Here is an 18,754-nt window from a genome sequence, read left to right as displayed (position 1 = left end):
AAAATGAGTCATTATACAAAGTATTTTAGGATAAGAATACAAATATTTCTCAGAAGAACGGGAAGTATAAAAGCTTTAAATATAAAGATATTGCCCCTTTTAACATTTATCTTTTGCTAAATGGTTTAGATTTATCATATTAAATAATATTTATTTCGTATTCCATGAAGACAATAAACTTGCATGATTTTCCCCTGATGGAGCAAATCCTGCAAGTCGGTGACTCGATGCATTCAAATAGGTTTCCTTACATATGAAACTTTCAATAAAATCTGTCCTCATGATTGTGTTTTACAATGTTTTTACAGTTAGCATCAGAGCTTGAACAGAAAAGGGGCCAAGGGTCAAACTTTCTGTTTTTGTGCAATGGAGGCAAACATTGGAATGCATGAAAAGATACAGCATAGTTTTAGTGTGTCCCCTTGGGAAGCAGTAGGCTGTCATTATGCAATTTAAGGGTCTTGCTCAGGGACCCAGAGTGGCAATCCTGGGAGTGGGGCTCAAACTAAGAACCTCTGGATTCCAAGCTCTATGCCCTAACCTCTAGGCTGCCACAAAACTTCTATTTTATGAGTAACACTGTGTTAGTGATGGTTGGATGTATATTTTTTGCAGGGAAATATAATATATACTTATGTATATATCAGGAAGTGTAACACAGAAGAGAAACAAAGGTCATAAGTTGTGATTTTTTATTCATCATAGTGTTTTACATTGAGTTTTTCTCTAATTTCAACCCCATTCTCAGAAAATATTCCTCATGTTCTTAAAACTCTACACACAATAAAAAACCCACAGTCTTCAAAACCCATCAATTGTCCTGCAAAATCAAATAATTCTAAATAAAACTTTGCTTGCAAATGTCTCACATAAGCCATCAAATGAATAAACATTTATAGAAACAAATAAAACACTGATGAGCTCAGTGTAAAAGGCAATGATAAATTTAATAAAAAAATTTTTTTCTTCACTGCTATGCTTGCTGCTGATTGAACATAAATGTGTTGTAAAAACATTTACATTATGTTGTTATCCTTAACTTGGAGAAAACTACACAGAATATCTTGTAAACTGTAAAGTCTTTGATATGTAATCATAATGTAATCATACTTACACAAGGTTAAACATGGTGAAACACATAAAAAAATGACATTTACTGTAGATGGTGTAACAGTAATAATAATAAAAAAAAACAATTAAACTATGCTTTTTTTAGCCTTTCTATATTTGCTTCCATTGCATGAAAACAGAAGGTCTGACATGCGGCCCTTTTCTGTTCAAACTGCAGAAATCTGTGGAAGTTGTTTACTAATATTATGAGCCATGTGAAAAGTTGCAAAAAAAAGTTGCTCCTTGAACACATGACATCTTGCTCATTGTAATTGCACTTAATGCATGGAAAATGCCTGAAGCTTTTTGAGAAAATTATGTTTTAGTACTGTATCTAAAGAGAATAGCAGGGGTTATCGTTGTGTTCAGCTGAATTCGTTCAATAGGATAGTTTATAACACCTACATATTCTAGTCATTGTGCCTCAAGTACCAGTTTTTGTGTGTAAAAAAACTGAGAAAACTGTAAATGGTTCTTCAAAAATTTTATTAATTTGAAGGTTTGTGTTTCTCATTTGCAAACAAAATAGCAATCTGATTGTGTTGAAAGTAAAGTTGGATTTTGCAGAAGGATTGATTGCATGTGTTTGATTGTGTGTAGAGTTATCAGAATATAAGGCACATTTTCAAACAATGAGTGTAAATGTTCAAGATAAACTGTAACTACCTTCGGTAAGGCTGTATACAACTGTAAACAATATTGCAGTACATATTAGAGATTAACTTACAACATACAGTACATAGTGCTGTAAATCAGTCATGCACATCCAGATGTTCCTTTCTGACAGATGGTTTTATTTTCATAACATATAATATAATTTATCGCACTGTGGCAATAGTAGGAGTAGAGGTGGATAGAGCATCCAAAAATTGTACTCGAGTTAGAGTAGCAGTATTTCAACATTTTGTTTACTTAAGCAAAATAAAAGGTAGTCATCCAAGAAATTACTCAATAAGAGTCAAAAACTATATGGTAAGAAAGCTATGTAATTACAGAGTACTAAATGATGCAGTCAGACTGACTCCTTGTTCAGTATCTTGTATTTTAAAGACAAAAATACAAACAAATACAAACAAATGACATAATTACAAAATAAGTTCCCATAGAAGAAATACTTTTTCTAATTTATGTTTTTTTTAACACCAAAATTATGACTAGAGCAGGGTAAAGAACTTCCACTAATATTGACTTTTTGCTGCATATTCCGCTGATCCTTGAATAGCTTAATCCCTCTGCCAGAAATTTTTATTGGAGTAGGAATACTTTACATGAACTTTACTCAAGTAAAAGTAAGAGGTACAGAACGGACCAATTACTACTTAAAGAGCTAATTTTCAAAACTGTTTAAGTATAACTAGTTGCTGCCCACCTCTGGCGTCAAGGAAAGTGCTGTGATGTCATCAGATGCTGCATCTATGGCCCCTAGCAGGGCCATTTGGGTATTTAAATGTAGATCATGGGCCGTACACCTCTGAGAGGAGAAGAACTCCTTTAAGGGTTTTAGGAGCGGTGAGCAGGGAGGGAGATATACCACCACTGTGTTAGTGGTGAAAACTCACTATTACTTTAAACACTGACATGTTTGTTCAGATGGCATCCAGTTAGACCCCTGTCATTCTGCCAACAATTTTAACATTTTTGTATCTAAAGACTCAAGCAATGAAATCCCTTTATTGTCCCACAATGACTATTAGTTTTAAATGGAATGAGTATTTAGGGTATAATTAATTTTGACTCACATGACATAAGCTAATGCTATGTAAAGTTTTATGAGAGAAATTGATGTATTTTCAAAAGCATTTTTAATTTATTGAAAGGATTGGAAAGAAAAAAATGCCACTATGATGTATACAAATGACATGATAAATGTTGTAGAAGTTAAAGTGACTGTTGTACAGATATTAATAGTGATGTGAAAAATGCACCAAAGTATAGCTGATGCAGTAAAGTTTTTCTATTCTATTTTCTATAATAAATTACCCTTTTAATCATTTATTGCATGAAACGGGCACTAGATGTCAGCCTTGCTTCATGGAATTGCTCTACAATCTATATGCTGTCACTTTTAAAATAATAAACCACTCTGGCTTGCTGTGCTTGCAGCTAAGAATATCAAAGGCTGCTAGATAAATCGTGAAGTTCTCTGCTCTTTAAATGAGTGTGTGTATGTTCTGTAAACCACCCATTGTGTGCAGATTTAATGGCATGGTCGAGTTGAACTCACAGGCCGTGGAGCTGGTTAATGGCACACACTGAGTTGAGTTCCGGAGAGTGGAGAAAGTAATCAGGGCCAGTTGCCAGGCTGTTGCCTTCCCTGGGGCCTCAAACCGCTGGTCCCAGGTGTCTGCAGGGTCTGATATTACCACGGGGCAATGAGCTGCAGACAGCAACTACGAATTGGAGCTTACACAAACGCACATTTAGACAGACGTGTTTCCATCACCTATAAAGGAAAAACAACACCGACTTAAACTCTGCTTAGGCTTAACCTAATCATAACCACTGAGAGACATTGATAAAAAGGTTCATGCTAACCTTAAATGTATTAACAAAATGATCCAGCCAAAAGCATAAGAAAAAAACGCATAAATACTCTCTTTAGAAGAAATTTATTGCATGTGACTTTACATGTGGGAAATCCTCCAAAAGCATTATAGTATGAAGAAACATCTGCTATGTGACATTTGATGGGAAGGAAACCTATTTGCCATTTATTCAATTCAATCTCTGAAAGGACTGCTTAGATCACAGCGACATTTGGTTGAGTGCATTGTTTTGTAATTTATGTCCAGATTACATTGGAAGGCATTATTGGCTTTCATCAAACTATTGTCCCGAAATGCAAATCTTGAACCTTGCTCAGAATCCAAGAGGCTAAAATTGGATGAGCTCAGCACAGACTGGGCTTTGTGAACATTAAACACTTTTCCTTAACATCTTTGGGGAAGCAGTGCCCTGCTCAAATGCATATCTTTTCCTCCCAGGCAGGTGTTGTTTGGCAAGGCTTGTTAAACCTGAGACCGTTGATCAAATATTCAGCCAGGCCCATTGTGCTGCTGAGAGCTTTTTGGATGCGGCTGGGATAGCGCCATGGTGATATAAAGAAGCTGCTTTGTAGTTCGTCGGTGCTGGAGTCCCTTTGCTTTTCCTTTTAACTCCTGCCCAGGTCAGCCATCTGTCATAAAAATTAATTTTTGTATGATTTCTTAAAAAGATCTTAAGTAAAGAAAGGCAGCCTTTAACTAAAGTAATCCATCTTGCACCAATAGTGTCAGAGTGAGTCACGCTTTTCAATTTAGCCGCAGTTGGAATTTAAAGTAAATCAGGCAGGACGGTTATACCCTTTGTGCTGCCGGACGACAAACTCTCAGTGACAAGGGCTTTCAAATGAACATATCCCCCACATTCATCTTACTCATTTATTACCAAAGACAGCATATTACTTTCCTACATAGAACTGCAAGCAAAGACCTCCTGCAACTCTGTGTAAGTGCAGAAAAAGCAAGGCTTTTCTTCTGACTTAGTAACTACAGTTCTGAAGGTAAATTAGAAAAAAGAGCAATGGAAGTGAGAAGGAAAGGTTTTGACTCTGTGATTAATTAGATTTGCTTTGATTAGTGACAACTAAATCCCTGGGTGGCATGAAAGCAGACAGTCATAGTGTAGAAAATACTTCATGGACACCTGGTAAGATGAGGATAGAAACTCAGGAATAATTAAATTTTTTTATTCAAATTCCAGACATGACTTAACCACGCAGTTGGTCAGAGATTAATTACTGACTTAGATTATCATTCAATTCTGCGAATTCAGTATGATAGACTTAACAAAAAAGGTGTATTAAGTTAATTTAGGTATGTTTTATACTGCTGGCTCTTATCATAGCAGTATGAAAAAACAAAGTAACAAAAATAAAATAACTCAATAAGCAGAAAGGTGTATTATAAACCACAGATAACTAGAACTGTGGCTCTAAATAGTTGCATTCAAAGAGGATGAAGTCTTTGGGGATATTTATCTCTTGAGAAGTAATACATGCATGTGGAATAAATGTGAGAGGATATACAGTATTTTGTTTTTGTATTTTTCTTCATTAAAGGTAAAAAGCTAATAAGTTTGTTATGTTTTTGTAGTCACCCAATTTAATCTTGAGACCCTTAAAAGAAATCAAGTAAAATCCTATTATTATTGCTCCTCGAGTTTGGAGTGCAATGTCAGAAGTACAGTTGTTATGTGAACACCTCAGATGTTTGTTGAACATCAGAGTGCAAATTAAGGCTGCAACTAACGATTATTTTGCAAATCGATTAATCTGTTGATTATTTTTTCTAGATGAATCGATTAATAATTGGGTAGCAAACTGTTCCTTATAGAAGAATTTTAACAAAATTAAACCAAGTGAAAATAAAGCTTTTCCTCTTGAGGACTTCTGGTAGAGCATATTGACCGTCTAAAAAGATATCTTGTCCTAAATGCAAAATATTTAAATATTTTTGTTTAAAATTTTGGTATAACTAATTGCTGCTCAAGGTGGGTTGCTCTGTCACCTAAAGGCACATTTTAGAGTCTCTATACTCCAGTTCGATTAATTGTTTACTAAATTTGCTGTCAATTATTTCAATAATTGATTAATCACAATTAATCCGATTAATTTTTTCAGCACTAGTGCAAATAACACAACAAAGGACCAAGAAATTCGTCAGAGTGGTCAGGGACAGAGTTGTGGAAAAGTTTTATAATTAGATTATAAAATAATAACTTAATATATAATAATAACTTTGAAAGTTTCTATTTCCACATTTAAGCCACTAATACAAAAGGCTATTAATGAAAGAAAACCATAAAAAGTCCTTAATGCTGTTTACCTTTAAGCAAAGTGCACAGCATGTAAAGAGAAGGGATTTTTCAAAACAGTGTGTATCAGAAAACTAACACTATAACCCTACGGCAGTAGCATCATGATTTAAGGATTATTTCCTTAAATCATTCTTAAAGTCCAGAAGTTGGAAATCATTGATGGGAAGATGGAGAGAATGATATTAAAAACTTGGTACTGGTATACTGGTTTACCTTTCAGCAGGGTTATGACCAACATTTACAAACATCTGTAATGGAATGGTTTAAAGAATATTAGATCAAATTCAATGGATAACTTGTGGTAAAATCTGAACATGTATGATTATTAGATTTTTTTAATTATGAATCTTGCAATTGCTAAAATCTTTTATGTGCTCTAATATTCTCTCTCTTATTTGGCCAGATGACAGATTCTATCAATCAAAAGGTGGTCACATCTTCATGTGTGAGTCTCAGCTGTAAACTATAACATTTGTAGTTTGCTTATCCTGCCTCCTTGTGGTATAAATCAGTTAAGGCATGTTTCTATTTTAATCCGTGTTGTCAGAAAATCCAAAATAAACCTAAAATGCTCAAGGGAGGGATTGTAAGCAGGTTTCCCTAATGAAAATATGCGTTTTATAGCCAAACCCTAAAAGCAATGCAAAGTCCCATTTTACCCTTTGAGATAAATGAGCCACAGGCAACTATAGATCATTTAAAGATTATTTTGGATATGTGTTCTGGATTCCAGAGCAACTTGGGGCTGTGCAGGTGTAACCTCAGCATGAAACCTCATCCAGGAGCACCGGCAAATGTTCTGATTAATTGTTCTTGTCATTCAAGGCCATTTACTCCTGTGTGATTCTCTGAGTATTACTCATACCTGCCCTCCCCAAAATGCATGTGCATGCACTGATGCATGTAGACACACAGGCAAACAAAGGTGCAGGACTCCAGCACACAAAGATGCACAAACAAAAAAAAAAAAACCTTTCCAGTGTTCTAGCAATTCATGCTCAGGCAGTCAGGCAACGCTCCAAGGTATTCATTACTATTGATGTCAGAATCCACAACAAGAAGTGATGGCTGAACCTCCTGCAGTCTGTACTGCTTAAAGTCGAGCTCCTCTCCCCCAGCTGTTGCTCTCTGTCTTCACTTAGGAGGGTGAGACTGCTATGATTAATGCACTCTCTGCTGGGATGTAGAAAAAAAAAAAACTTGAGTTTCTGCTGAAGTGCTCCACTCATGTTGCGGTGAATCAAAATCTTTGCTATTGAGCAACGCTGAAGAATAACTGCATCAAAATTGAAAATCGTAACGGTCTCGCACTCTTCCACAGTGTGCCACTGTTGCTGCTGAAGATGGATTAACCCGATGCCTATTTGCTTAGAGCGTTGTCGGGTATGCAGTTCTGTTGTTTCTCCAGTCCCAGCTTTTGACTCCAACCAGTCTTTATCAATCAAATAGGCTGTGGCCTGTGGGAGAAGAGACAACACACTGCATCATGATGTTTGCTTTATCACTGTTGCAGAGGCAAAATAAACAGCAACGGAGCATGTAAGGGTTTTATTTATGAGAATTTTCTCTTTGTGCTGAATAAAAATGGTAACGCAGTTACATGGTGTGACAGCTACTCTATTCTTTCATTCTCTGAGTGATTGCTTTGATGTTTATTCACCTCGGGGCTCCTGTTCTTGCTGACAATGCTCAGAATTGTGGTACTGGTAACATTAACTTGATTTGGATTGGTGGATATGCTGAATGCTGGAGATAGTGCTGAGCTTTGTGAGTGCAGCTCTGCGGCATTGGGGTGTTCTCTGTGTTTACCTCTGCACAATCTGCAGGACTTATTGAGGCTTTTGTAGCGGCTATTAAAGAAAAAATTCCCTCACAGATTGAACCAGACCAAAATATAATTTATATAGTGTTATGGAACTTGACCTTGTTTCTGGTATTTTAACCTTTTTTTATTAAATGAAAATGTATTAAATTATAGCTACCTGTGCTTCACATAGAGGATGACTAAATATTTGCGAAAAAAACAAACAAAATCTAAATCAGTGAAGCAGGTTGAAATGTCACAAACAGCCCTAATCTGTATTTTGGTTGAGCACTGCATCGTATTCTAAAAGGAAGAACCATCTGAGACTGCAGGCAGAGTAGGTAGAGCTGTCAAGCATATAATTCATTATTTGGTTTTGTTTATCTTGATAACAAATAAAAAAGAATGGAGTAGGTTTATAACCCTTTTAAAGAAGTAATGATGCAACCAGTAGCCTGATTTTACATGATACAGATCTTCCAAATTCTAAACGAGACTCTGAAGCAGGCAAAAACACATTATGGTTATTTTTTCAGACATTTCTGCAGAGCCACAAAAAGACGTGGAAGCTGTGTTGTCCTTCTCATGAGGGTTTCCAACAATGCCTCTTGTTAGAAGGGAAGGATACATACCTTTCCAAATATTTCACAAGAACTGATACTTTATTCATCACTTCTGGAAAAATATGTTGTAGAACGATTTTTCATTACAGCTACGGTTGTTTGCCTTTTGTTATGTGGCTACCATCGAGCAAGGGATTTTTTTCCTGCCCATTTTTATTTGCAAACTAGCTCAAGCTCAGTTTAAGCAGATGAAAAGTGTCATATATTTCTGTGCTGTTGAGTTTCGCTGGGTTATTTAAACATATAAGAATGCTTTATAATTCTAATATAATGGTCAGTAGTTCCTCCTTAGCTCTGGCTGTGTGTTTTATTGTCCTTGTCCTGGTGAAGGTGAATTCCCCATCTTAAATCTTTTGCAGCTTCTTTAGCTGACATGTTCTCTTCCACGGTCGTCCTCTATATAGCTCCATTCATTTTCCTTCAACATTGACCAGCTTCCCTGTCAATTCTGAGACTTTAGACTTTTAGACTATAGACAGATTTTAATTGTCATTTTGTTTACACAAGTGTAAAACAAAAATAAATTTCGCTTGGAAACAGCTCATTGGACAATTTCATCTTTTAAAAGTGCAGCCTTGAAAAATAGTAAAAATGACTGTAAATTTACAGTTCTAACAATAAAAATATATATATATATATGAATAATGATAAAATATAATAATGAAATACAATACAATAACCCATTCTACAAAACATTCAGCAGTCTAATGGCAGTGGGGGAGAAACTGTTGTGGAATGAACAAATCCACCATGTTGGTCCCACTATTACACTTCACAGTAGGGATGATATTTTCACACATATGGTTTAGCATGTAGGCCAGATAACTTTATCCTGGCAAGCTGGATTGATCCTATGTAGCATTGTCGCATGAATCTATTCGGGCAGATAAGGGCAAAAACTTTGATTTTGTTTAGTCATGGTAACAAATTAAATAACATTAAACTCTGTTAGAAACCACAGTAACTTAGTTGTCTACATTCTTGCTGTTCCTCTTTCAAAGATGAAATCATTACTTCTAACAAACAGATGTCATTTTCGCAGCTGTGAGCATCCTCCTGCACTGCCATGTTTATTTTGCTTTGGCCGTTGGCTCAGCAGCTCTTGCTTTTGTCACAGCTATACTGTATGTCCGACCTTTAATACTGCATCAGGAATGGCCAACCAATTTTTGATCAAACTCTGAAAAATTTAAGCTGGAGTGGTAAAGGATGGATTCTTGTGTGTTTGTGTTCTCACAATACCGCAAGATCCAATTTGCAAGCAAGATTAGGATAGCTTAGTTTTGTTCTTATCTAACCAGCAAACCTTCCTCCCCTACATGACTTGGGCAACAAGTTTTGTTCAAGCAATGGCCTTTCTTTAGCAATGAAGGTCAGATTTGGGCTTTGCACAGCAAATAGAGGATCAAATCCAACCTGAGCTACATATATCTCACTAATGGTACTTTTAAGTGGGCAGTCATGAGTTAGCTGGTGCCATACTCTTTCTATTTTCAGACAGTGGATTAAGCAGTGGTCTTTCAGATGTCCAAAGGTTGGAATTGTAGGTCCGGCATTTTTTTTAAATTTTTTTATTGTCACTATACATCACAAGTACAGTACTGCATTAAACGCATCCCCTTGGGATCTTCTTGACTGATGAGAAGATAGGTTTCCAAGAAAATTCCAAGAAGAGGCGACACCCAAGGGCTGAAGTAATGTGTTTTTTATTAGGACTAGTGTGGAAACGTGTCAAGTACTTTTCAGAAGAAGGTTTAAGGAACCAGATTAGGTCACACATGGTGTTGGGCAATTAAAGGAAAGGATGAGGTTCAGCCGTAATTTTCAGATAGTTGTTGAAAATTGGGCTATGTTTGGTTGGTCTGATTTTGTCCCACTTAATTCCAATAATAGATGTTGGAGAGACGTTCTAAACTGGGTTTTTAATGATCTGAAAATCATGGCTTTTTACCTTTCACTTTTCAACCAAATGTATACATCTTTTGGCCGTAAATGACGTCAAAATTATCGTTTCCACACAATGCCACAAAGCCATTCACCAGCTGCCTTTAGTCGGTTTCTTGTCCATCTCTGATCCACTCAACAACTGCAGATTCATCCAAGTATTTCTGATTATCTGAGATGACAGGACACTGCCTTGTACTGGAACTCAGGTGTACGTAGTAAAAAGGAATGGTGAGAATACCATCCCCTGTGGTGCTACTGTGCTACTGACTTCTTGATCAGAGAATTGACTATTCAGTCTAAGAAACTGTGATCTGTGTGTTGGGAAGTCTTTGATCCAGCCAATTGCTCATATTTCCACCTGGGTCTTCTGGAGTCTCTGATAAAGTAAGTCAAGCTCAATCGTCTTAAATGCAATGGATAAATCAAAGAACATGATTCTAACAGTGATATCTGCCTTGTGTAAATTACAGAAAAGAGGTCCTGACTGCTGCTTTCTGGTGAACCAACTGTAGTCTTTCTTGGACCTTCTTGGTGTGGGATGTCAGGGTAATAGGTCTATGATCAGTGATGACTGTTGACTGAGTTTTCTTTGGCACTGCAACAAGTTCAGAGGTCCTTCACAACACTAGATCCATCCCCTGAGACAGGCTAAGTTTAAAGAGGTGCAGTAGAATCCAAAAGAAGTGCTCTACCCAGGCTTTCAGATTTGGGGGATGACACACCTAGACCTGGTGACTTACTGCCATTCAGTCACTCCAGATGTTACTTAACTTTAAGAGACAGACAGGTGAAAGGTGGAGGAAGAAGAACCATATCCTGATTTGGTTTAGAACAAATGCATAGAAGCAGCAGGGTCTACGGCAGAGGTCGAACATGAAACACTTGAGGTGTGACAGAGAAGCTTCAGGTCATAGAAGGGGGGGTATGTCCATTTGTGGGCAGAAGAGATGGATGCTGAGCTTGTTCCTGAAATAAAGCTATCGAAGAAGATGCTGATGAAGATTCTCAGTCATCCAGGTGATAGTCATTCCCTAAACGTTCAAAAAAATATCCACTGGACTTGGTTTCCAAGATTTGAAGACGTTTCGTTGGAACCAAACGACCCACTCATCGATTACCATTTGCATGTTTCCAAGCAATACAAGGCCTTGTCTATATAAGTCTCAAACTCACTGCGGATCCAGACATTTGAATTGAGAAAGCTTCCTGGAGAGGTGGCAAAACGTCTTCAAATCTTGGAAACCAAGTACAGTGGATATTTTTTATATCCACTGGACTTTTATATCCAAAATTGAATATCGAAGAAGATATTCAATTATTTGGTTCTGTCCAAACTTCCATCTGTCTTATTCATTTTCTGCTTGAAGCCTGTGATCTCTTTCATCCCTCAGCACATATATCTGATATAGTTCTGTTAGAGGTTGCTTTATAGCTTCTTCCTGTTTTCTTCCTAGCGTTCTCTCTTCTTGACCCACAGTTGCCTCTGTATACTCCTCATTAATACCGTGTATCCCTTTCAAACTGTCCCTTTGTTTTAGTTTAGCAGTTCCTTCAGTTCACTGGTAATCCAGGATTTACTATTAGGTAAGCATTTCACTCTTGGTGGGGACAGTGATGTGGCTGACACAAAGATAGAATGGTGCAGGTTTTTTTTTAAATTGATGCCTTACAAAAAAGAGGGCCCAAGGTTCAAGTATGGTTAGAAACTTTTCTTCATAGAATCTTAATGTTTTCTGGCTGCATTTTTTTTTGGGTGCTTTTGCTTTCTTCCACAGTCCAAAAAAAAAATAATATTTCAGGTTACTTGGCTATTCCACCCTGCCCATACCAGTGTCTATGTGGTTGGCTATTTGTTCTATCTGTTCTTTCTGTATTAGTTTAAAAGAAAAGCCTTGTGTTTTTTGTTGTTTGATCTTCTTTTTCTTAGATCATCTGTTGATTTAATTTGTGTTCTATATATTTTCTTGGTCTCAGCTGCTTTACATATCTGATTGCAACACATCTGCCTACAATGTATTCTTCTCAGTAAACAAACTAATTTACTCAATTGCCTTAAACTGAATGCTTCAATCGCATTCTTTATTGTTGTGCCTCTGACACTGTCTGTATCATTAGTGTTTCACTGTGCCTTCTTGTAAGTGCTCCACTCTTATTCATTATGTTTTATTATGCCCTTCCAACACTAACTTCTGATCCTTGGTCATACTTTACACAAACAAAACTTATAGAATCTGTTATTTTAATCTTAGTTTTTATTTAAAAAACCAAATAATTTATTAATTCCAAAGAAAAAAATAAATAATTCAATGTTCTACAAATTTCTATAGAAGATTTTTATTATTATTTTGGTTGTTAAAAATAATCTGAAAAACCGTATGTCTGCTGATTTGCCTCACGAAAATTTCCTCTTTACATCTACTAACAGCGCAGTGCTGCATCATACATCTTTCTAGTACAAAGTCAGTATTGTTCCATACAATAATAAATGTGACTCAGAATTTGATTGCTGCAAGATAAACACCAAAAGTGTCAGTTATGTCATGTTGGTAAAGGCTAAAGCGCTTTAAGGGGTGTTGGAGACAGAAATAAGAGCTATTGTGGGGATTTCTCTCTCTTTTTGGCCACTTATACCCAAAGGGTCATTAGGAGGGTGCTGACAGCGTTTGTGCTACACTCTGTATGTGTGGGCATCAGTTTTGCTGTCACTAACAACAGAATGGAACAAAACTGTTGCCATTAGCTGTTAGATTTTCTGATTTGCACTCAGTGGGAGTAGGTTCTGAGGAGCCAAGCCACCAAATGAAACAATAACAGACAGTACAGGCCTTCGTGCCCATGTTTTGTCCTACATGGTAGTTTCTCATAGCGTTCACTAATCAAATATTATGTTTATGACATTCATTTTGTTGGCTTGTTATAGTTTTCATAGAGCAAAGAAAGCAAAGGAAATCGCCAACAGACACAAGAAACATTAACTAAAATAATGACTGCACACTGAACACTGTTATGGTAGCAGGTTGATTTTTAAATGTTTAAATGCAGAACATATGAAAAATGGCTGGTTATAAGCTCAACGACTAATCAATTTATTTTTCAAATGTCAGTATATGGCAAACCGTTAATTCGAACAACAAGAAACAAACTTGAAAAAATAAGCAAAGCAGTGTAAAGAACATAGGGAAATGGAAGATGTGGTATTTTGATGTTTCCTTCCAATATTTATTGTTTCTGATATAAAATATAAACAAAGGCACATCTAGAAGCTGACTGATATGCTTTTCTTCTGATGTGATTTGAAAAAACTTTCCTCACAAAGAATTTGTAAAACTTTTCCACACTTTCTCATTTCACAACCACAAGCTTCAGAAATGTGGTGACAAATGTCTTGTGATGTTCTGTGACGGAAAAAGTATTGCATAATTGTGTAGAAGAAGGAAGGCAATTGCTACTTCATTTTTTTTCAAATGAAAAGCTGTATATAGGCCTTTATAATGGAAATGAAACGATTGAGCAAAATAACCTCATTCCCAAGATTGTGTCTTACTATTATTGAAAATTATAGCTCAAATGTAAAAAAATATATACATGTAAAAAGAAAAAGAAGGCATTGTTTTATATTTTTTCTGGCAAGGACACTGTCATGTTGCAGTATTCCAGCTTTGGCTAGCAGTTGAATACAATGGATATATTGGCGATACCTCACAACCGTAAAACACTTACGAAATTTGGTATGATAAAGACAAAGCTAAAAGGACACTCAAACCCCTAATCCCATTACTTATGCTTTATTTATTTCAGTTATATAAATTTTAGCCTTTTTTTGTTTTTGCAGATGAAAAAATTAGAGTAATTATTTTTTTTAACATCCACTATATATATCTGGATGCACTGTATATACTTCATGCACCTTTTCCTCCCTTGTGCACCTTCTGTTTGTTTATAAGAACCAAGTCATAAGTGAATTTCTCCATCGTGAGATCAATAAAGTTCTGTTCATTCATTCATTCATTCATTCATTCATTCATTCATTCATTCATTCATTCATTCATTCATTCATTCACAGAAACGTATGCTCGAACATCAAGTTTTATTGGGTTAGGATGAATCTTTAAACTATGCAACCTTTTCTTTTCCCTATACAATTTCACATGACAGCGTTGATCGAGCACATAAAATGCTTACAGGATATCATCATCTGTTGGTTATAACATCTAAACACAGATCTAAACACAGTAAATAGGCTTTGATTATGCATAAAGAATGAACAATTTTTTTCTATTTCTTGTTTTATATTTCACTTTTCTCTGAACCAGTGTCATACAGCTTCTCTCTCTGATGTGCTATCTTATCGACCTATTGTTTCAAAGAAGAACAAAAAATATAAACATGACAGTTTGGTACTGAGACAGACCTTGATTGGTGGATAGACAGATAAGAATACAGCATGGAGATTAAGTTGGTGTATTTTACCACACATAAAGGGGACGGTGGAAGTATTTTTAAAAACAAGCATTGCTCCACTTGTTGTGATAAATGAACTTCTCTGGAAATAACACAAGCCTGTGTAATAGCGCCATTCATAGTGCTCCCCAAAAGACTCATACCACCTTACCTCCTCCCCTGCACACTACAATCATGCTTCTTCAGTATGTCTACTTTGGGGGCCATAGTGTGCGATTCTGATGAGGTCCAAATTACTTAAATCATCCTCTAAGGACAAGGTTTTAAGCATTTAAAGAGAATGATACTTATTCTGCGCTGGGTTGTTTTCCAACAGTATACAGAGCTTTTAAATCCACACTAGGCCATGCTTTCCTCTTTTCAGTGGTGTGTAAAAATGTAATTCTTTCTTATCATGACCCAAACATGCAGTCATTCATCCAGAAGCTGCCAGTTTTTATTTGCTCTGCTTCAGTCTGCTTGTCTGCCACACGACGAGAATAGCTAAAACAGAATCTTTTGAGTGGTTAGACACAGGTAGTAATTCAATGTTTTTTTTTATCCTCCAATAAAAGTTATTACCATACAATAGTATGCACATTATGTTGTGTTTTCACTCCGGGGCTTAATAGGGTAATCATTTCTTGTCATTTCATTGCCAAGAACTTTAATGGAATTTATGTATAATTGCGAAAAACGCTAATGGGAATCAGAGCTTTTGGAATGTAAAATTGCAGAAAACAAATATTATGAGGGAAGATAAATCACTAAAAGCGATAGAGCTACTAAAATAAATGATGAGAATATTGAGAGAGCTGCAAGATAATGTGTTATTTTCAACATAAGAACGTGTCAGACAGAGCAGCTTTTCGTAAAAGTATTAACTCTCTTGTACTTTTGAAATAATTGCCACATAAAAACCACAAATCTTTATATAATTTGCAGGGACATTTTATAATAGCATCCAAAGATAGTGCTTAATTGCAAAGGAAAGTGAGGTTCTCTCTGAATAAAGTCCAGAGTTGTGTATGTAATATTTTACTATTTTATCCCCAAATAAAATCCAGTTCAACCAAACTTTACTTCTACTCCTCTGTGGCCATAATGGAAAATTTGTAATTTTTTTTTTAATTGTTGACAATGTACACATGCTGGTACCCTGGACAGATAAAACTTGAACTGAACTTCTTTGCCTGCATTGTAAAATGCTACTTGCAACAGAAAACTTACTTCTTTAGCAGTGACAGAAAAGCTGATCAAACTTGAATAAATCTCAAACAAAAACCCAATCTGACTGAGAATGAGATTTTATGAAAAGAATTTATATAAAACTTTATGCCTCTAGACAAATAAAACTGGTAGAGACATACACCAGACACATACAAATCACCTGAAGCATCCGATACTGCTAATTGTGGATCTTCAAACTATTAGAATTATCATATGGAAAGAATATTAGAAACCATATAACATTTTTTTCCCTTTTCTATTCAAAACAAACAATATTTCCATGTTCTTTAAAAAAAAGAAAGAAAAATCAAGGCTTATTCATACATTTATAAGACACATCAAACTTTTGCACTCACATACATATGATGTAAATGATGATATACAGTAATGCTCGGTGTCAGCTATTGGAAACTTTATGAGCAGAAGGGATTTGCTACAGATTAATAGTCTCAATATTTTGTACTGCAGAAAAGTGAGCAGGAGCTGGGGACTGTTTCAATTACAGAATACATGGAAGGGACATTTCTCCAGCAGGATTGATATGTCAGTCTAACAATGTCCAATTAAAAAGGGAGAATGCTTCTATTATACCTTTATTAGAATACTGTGCCAGAAATCGCAATGAAAGACATGCACCTCCTGGTTAAAGGTGAGACTCCATCAGGCGTGAAATGAGAACAGCCCGCATAAAATAAGTCATTTCCCAATGGCTACCATAATTTGGTTGTTCAATTATACTGCATGTGTATTTCTGTTTCAATACCAATGAAACAAGCAAAATAATAGGTTTATGGGAGTTAGATATTTTGTTGCTGTGATTGATTGTTTTTTAACCTCTGTAAACATTTTGAGATTGGTTTCAAAAATTAAGCTTAAGGCTTTATTATTAAGATAGCCACAGAAAGTCTTTGTGTAATGGTCATTATTTTTAGGTAAAATAAAATGTCAGTAAAATCTATCTGCTGGAAAAGTGTTGCACTAAACATTTAATGTTAGACTGTGAAATGCATCGATAAAAACACATAGTTGTTTGAAGATTGAAATGGGGTGTCAAATATGTTACATTCCATCTAATTTTTTGTTAAATGATCCAACTTAAAAATATTAATAATAGATTATTTATTTTTAAAATATGAAAGAAACATACACTAAGATAATGCTTTAAACTTTCAAAAATATATCTATAAAAAAATACATCTCTTTATGAAGGAAAATGTATTTGTCTGCATAATAGACACTAGTTTAATCAATTAATATATATATTTTTTCTGCTTTGAAACAATATTCTAATGGGATTGTGCAGTAATTTATATGGCAGTGGATCTTATCATGAGTAAATTTCTGATGTATAGTAACATGAAGTATGAGTTTAAAACTCTTTTGATGATATGCAGCAGCAATCATAATTAAATCATATGAATAATAATAAATCTATATAATCAATGAAGCTGTCTTCTAACATTTGATACAATAGCTTTAGAAACACTGATTAGTTAAACCTTAATTGGATAAAGACTTAAAAACCTTAAATAGATAATCGTCTGATTATTTATTTAAAGTTTTTATTAACTAAGTATGTAGACTGAGTATGTAGACAAAAAAAAAAGTTTTTGATACACTTTTAATATCAATAACAAAGTGTTACTGTATGTACAAACCAAATTTTTTTTTTTTTCTTTTATCTTATCTCGAAAACAAACAAATGTTGAAACATGTAGTAAGTTTAAACCTTAGTCTAAAACAGATTATAATAAAATGAAAACAGACTGAATACATAAAAAGTAGATTCATACATAGGCTGTATGGTAATTTCAACCTGGAGAGATTCACATGGAGAAAAGAAGCAATAAGAAAGATTTCATTGACATTAATGAAAATAAATTGTTTCGCGCTCGGACCCCGGCAGAAGAAATTATGCTGTAAGTCGTCATGACACTGGATGCATTATTTAGGGAGAGGATTAGAGTAATATTCCCCCTGGAGCCCAGACACTGGTGGTGGAGCCAGAGAATGAAAGGGTCTAAGGCTATGTTTACACTGCAGCCTGAAGGAACCCAAATCCGATTTTTTTTGCCCATATGCGACCTGTATCTGATCTGTTCATGGCCGTCCGAACAACACAGATCCGATTTTTTCCAGTGTTACCCAGCCCACTTTGCTATGTGGTTCTGAATCCGATCGTGTCTGATCTTTTCAAATGCAACCTGTGTCTGAACGTCCAGGTCGCATTTATCCGACCTTAATGTCCTCACTACTCAACAAAGGTCCCTTTTCTGTGGCTTGCTATGCAGAAGCGGGAATAAAAACAACAACCATGGCGCATGATAATGTGGAGAGCAGTCTTTTTTTTGACCATCTTGAAAAGATTAAGTTTAAGGTTGGGAAATATTGGTACATGCACTCCAGCACTGCCATCCATGTTTATTTCCATAACAATTGAACACTCTTGCTGTATGAATGCAGTTCACACAGGAGATCACATACAAATCGCATATATTTAGAAATGTGAGCAGCAACGCAAAAAAAATTGAGCATTAAGGCCTGCAGTGTGAACTTACAGTAGCCTAAGAGTGGACTATGAGGAGCTGTGGTCGAGATGGGTCAAAGTTCGGCTGAAGCACTGAATGGGGAAGCTGGAAATTCCTCTCAATGAGTGCCTTATTAGAAATGATTGGCTTCAGGGTGCAGTCTGTCTTCAGTTGGTTGAGGCTTAGGTGAGGGACATCAGCAGCTGTTCCAGGTT

This window comes from Cyprinodon variegatus, unplaced genomic scaffold (assembly GCF_000732505.1).
Source record: "Cyprinodon variegatus isolate N-32 unplaced genomic scaffold, C_variegatus-1.0 Scaffold6, whole genome shotgun sequence".
Taxonomy (NCBI): domain Eukaryota; kingdom Metazoa; phylum Chordata; class Actinopteri; order Cyprinodontiformes; family Cyprinodontidae; genus Cyprinodon; species Cyprinodon variegatus.
Note: the sequence above shows the minus strand (reverse complement) of the source record.